This window comes from Zalophus californianus, chromosome X (assembly GCF_009762305.2).
Source record: "Zalophus californianus isolate mZalCal1 chromosome X, mZalCal1.pri.v2, whole genome shotgun sequence".
NCBI classification, from domain to species: Eukaryota; Metazoa; Chordata; class Mammalia; order Carnivora; family Otariidae; genus Zalophus; species Zalophus californianus.
This window is the reverse complement of record NC_045612.1, coordinates 126,079,964-126,084,936: the sequence shown is the minus strand read 5'-3', so window position 1 is coordinate 126,084,936 and position 4,973 is coordinate 126,079,964.

The window sequence follows — 4,973 nt, the reverse complement described above, 5'->3', positions numbered from 1 at the left end:
CCTCTGGGTGGGCTCCTGGATGGGGGCTGGTCACCATAAAGACCAAACCATGATTAGAAGCTTGGAATTTTCATTGGCTTCCCCATCCTCCAGACATGGGAGCAGGGCTGGAAACGGAATAATGGATCATGCCTACGTGAGGAAGTCTCCATAAAATCCCAAAAGTATAGGGCACGGAGAGCCTCCTCATTGGTGAACAGTCTGCTTGGGGTTAGTGATACACACCAATTCCATGGGGATAGAAGCTCCAGTGCCTGGGACCCTCCCAAACCTCACCCTGTGTATCTACTCATCTGGCTATTCCTCTGTGTCTTTTACCATCTCCTGTAATAAACTGGTAAAGATAAGCATCTCCTTGAGTTCTGTGAGTTGCTCTAGCAAATTCATCAAATGCGAGGAAATCTCTGATTCATACCAAGTTGGAGAGAAGTTGTGGGCAACCCGGGGACTTGCTACATGCAACTGGTGTCTGCACTGGGTGGGGTGTGGTCTTGTGGGGCCGAGCCCTTAACCTGTGGGGCCTGATACTATGCCCATGTAGATCGTGTCATGACTGAGTTACATGTAGGACACCCAGCTGGTGTTTTAAGAGTGAAGGTGACACACAACGAGAAAGACACGCAGGGAAAACGGCAGGTGTTTCCGATTCAAGTACATCTCCAGCCCCAAGTATCAGTAGTGCCAAGGTTGAGAAAGGTGGTTCCAAACCCAAGGGAAGAAACTCTCCTGCTTCTCTACCTCGCCCTGGTCTAGAAGACCATGTGTCTTCATCCCAGCCTCCCTGAGTTAGAAGCATTGCCTTCCCACTGGGGATCCTACTATCTCCCCTGGCACCTTTGATAAACCTGCTAAATTACTATCTATTTTACAAGGATTTCCCACCTCTTCCAATGGCACATGACTTCCAGCTCCCCACATTCAAACCTCGCTCCCTTGTCTGGTGCCCGAGGAAACTTTAGACTGTAACAAACTGTCTTTCCTATCACTTAGTCTTCAAACTGGTGTCTGTGTATTCCAAAACTCTTTCTCTGCTACTCACCAGAACAAGACCCTTCACTTCAACTGTGTGCACAGTTGAGTATAAAGTCCACTCTATAAAACAGTTTCAAAACAGGAAAGAATGTACAAACCAGAATATTAATAGTAGCATACTAAATGTAGTGGCATGAATGTTATTATTTTATATAGGCTTCTCTATGTTTTATAAAATTTTCATGACAAATATTTGATATTCCATAATAAATTATAATTCTTTAAATTCCTATTCTCTTAAGGAACATTTTCCATCCGGATGGCACAAAGTTCCCTACTTATTCTCAAGCTTAGCTCATGTGAATGCTAATGCTATTTTTTATAATGATATTGTAGTAATGATAGATATAACAAGTACATTTCTTACAATATACTTACAGGATTATATGGACATTTGCATTATGTTAGACTGGCTTTATAAAAACCAGCAAGAATTACATAATGGCATTCACCGGATCTATTGCTAGCATAATTCATAACATGAGCATATATTTCCCCAAAGCATTAGTGGTATGGCTGTTCAGATGTTATGTGTCTTCAATTACATTACATCTAAAAACATTCCCCAAAAATAAGCATAGTAATTGTGTAACTTCCTTTGTTTTGTTCCTCGAGGAAACCTGTGAAACCTTAATTGCATCCTGTTCTCTGTTGTTTGTTGCTGAACGATCAGAGGAAAACAGGTCTGGCAGCTCAGAAAATTGTACTATAAAACCCCTTGAGAAGAACACCCTTCAGTTCATCGTAAACTAGAGAACCCAGACCAAACTTCTCATTGAAAGAAATTAGCAAAGTGGGACAAAATAAAAAGTGTTGCAATGGTTACCAGGTCAGTATCTGGGGAATTTAGTGCTGATTTTCTTTTAGGGTTGTCTCCCAATACTTTCAGAGGCAGTGAGAAACTGAGCAAACTTTTCAATAGCCTCATTGATTTAGAGGGAAAAATATGAGTGCAATGCCCAGAAGCACCAATAAATCTCCATGCTTTAAACTGAGACCCCTAAATGCTATACCCTAGGAGTAAGTATAATCTACACCAAGTCTGGCTGGCACCAGAACTAAAACCCAGTGAGTCTCATATAACACTCTATGATGATCTAGGGTTGAACAGTGCCAACCAGCCAGCTTTTTTTTTTTCTTCTGAACGAAGATAAAATCATTCGAGACCTAAAATTATTCATGTCTTGTCACAGATAATGTCTGGCACTGAGTTAGAAATGACTAGGTACTTGAAGAGATAAAACTGCATTGACTCAAACCAAGACAAATAATAAAACAAAGAGGATCCACCCCTTTCTGTAACTGATAAAATAGGCACACGAAAAAATAAAGTTTTAATGTAGAGAAGTTTTGAAAATCATCTAAACAAAATTGGCTGAATTAACGTATGCTGTATATCGCATTTGAAAAAGATAGAGACTATGTGTTCATTCAAAGAATATGTGAAATATTAACAGAATTTGCCATATTTTGGCTATACAGCAAATCTCAACAAAATTAAGCAGATTGAAAACATGAAGAATATATTGACCATAGACTAATTCCTAGCCATCAATAATCAAATACAATGAGAAAATTAATATGCTTGAAAAATCGGAAAACATATTTTTAAATGCTATATATCAAAAAGAAATCAGAGTATTTTAATAAATGATAGTGAAGGCTCTATCTTCGTAGAATAGAGGCTTCTATCAGTGCACAATTACTTTCTTGTGGTTATGTGCTGGTATGTGCTATTTTGGCTAAAAATTTCCCTCTGTTTCTGCATTAAAGACTTCCAACACTTTCTTCTTGAGTTGAGAATAAGCCCTGGTAGCCTTTTGTCAATATTTCTATGCAAACTTTTATAAACATGTGCAAAGATGATCAAAAAGAATGAAGGATGTGAATATTGAAATATAAAACTGTCACTATTTACAGATGGTGTGGTTGTGTATGTAAAAAAATCCAAAATAATTTACATAAAAATGATAAGTACAAATTAGCTTAGTGGGGTTCCTCAATATAATGCAGATGTATAGATTTTACTAATTTTAACTATATACCAACAAATGAAATGTAAAGCATACGGTATCTATATATTAAAGTATTGAATATGTACCTATAATTCTAACAAAAGATGAGCAAGATTCGATTTCTACATGAATTCATATAATATTAAAGTAAATGATGTAAGAAAATAGATATAATGAATGCAGTGTGCATGGGTTGTAACACATAATACAATGTAAATATTGATGTTTCTTCCAGTTGATGTATAGATTAAATATAACCTTATATAAAATACTAGCTGGAGATGTTAAAATTTGTGCAATCCATGTGATTAAGAAAAGGAATATATTCTTGAAGGAGGAAAGAAAGGATGGTGAACGTACTCTGCCGTATTGTAAAACTCAGTTGTGCTATAAAAAGGCAATATGGTATTGGCAAGAGAGATTAAGGAGATTTGATGGAATAGCAGAGAGTTTCAAACAGACCCATGAAGGTTTATGATCAAAGTGACATGGCAGAGCCATGGAAGAACAAAGTTGTCAAGACATGGTGCTGGTACAGGTGGACCCCCAAAGAGAAGGAAAGGAGTATTGATCTGCACAGCACACAAGAAACATCAACTCCTCATTGATTCTGGCACTGGATATGGACAATCACACAATGTACCTTACAGAGTAAAACATGAAAAAAATACCTTCATGGGATTTGCAAAAGGAAAAAATTTTTAAACAGGACTCAGATTGCATTAACCATAAAGGAAAAGATTAATAAATGAAGCTGGATGACAATTAAAAATTTCTATTCATCAACAGTCATTATTAAGAGGAAACGCCAAGCCACATAGAAAAGAGAGACAGGTAGTTGATATATAGAAGATTGATAGATGAATAGAAAAGTAGATAGAAGATTTGAGAGAACACATATGGATAAGCTTCTATTATTCACAGAAAGAGTATTTATTTAATGTGGGCTGTACAGTTGCCCCAAAAGTTTGCATCTTTATCAGGTTCAAAGGAGTGATTCATTTTTTGAGGGTATGAGCCATTAACAATTTGAGTGTTTTTTAACTTTTTAAAGTATATTGCATATGCAGCAAATCACAAAAAAAAAAAGGTAAACAATAGTGCTCAGTTATTTGTAGTAACAACAACAACAACAACAAAAAAAAAAGCAAAGAGGGACACCTGGGTGGCTCAGTCAGTTAAGCATCTGACTCTTAATCTTAGCTCAGGTCTTGATCTCAGGGTTGTTGAGTTCAAGCCCTATGTTGGGCTCCATGCTGGACGTGGAGCCTACTTTAAAAAAAAAAAAAAAAAAAAAAAAGCACAAAGGACCATGTTGCCCACAGCCTAGGTGAAGAAAGTGAACATTTCCCAGAACCACAAAGTCGTTCTGTGCCACTTCCCATGTAACCTTAGGCATTTTGTTCCTCTTGCTCGTTATTTTATTTGTGAGATTAATCCATATTGGTATGAGCAACATTGCTTTATGCATTTTCATGGCTGAACTGTATTACATAGAACACAATGTATTAATCCATTCTGCTCTGGTTGGACTTTTCTCCCCCATTTTGGAGTGCCTACAGATATCACTGAAACACATTTTTCAGGTACATGTATGTGAGTATTTGGGGGGGTGTATATGTAACCAGAGAATTTTTAGATCACATGATGTGGTAGATAGCATAATGTCCCTGAAAGATGTCCATGTCCTAAGTCCCAAACCTGTGAACCTGTGAATATGGTCCCTTCTGTCTTCGACTGCCCTGCCTTCCTGGTAAGAGCGCTCTGATTACACTGAGCCCTTCCAGATAATTCAAGACGGAAAAAGACCCAAAGGTTTAAACCAGGCTTTAAAATGTTTGTTCCAACCTATCTGCAAATAACCACAAAAAGTTCTTATACCCTATATGTACATCACTGGACTAATTAAGGGAAATTGTCTACTGT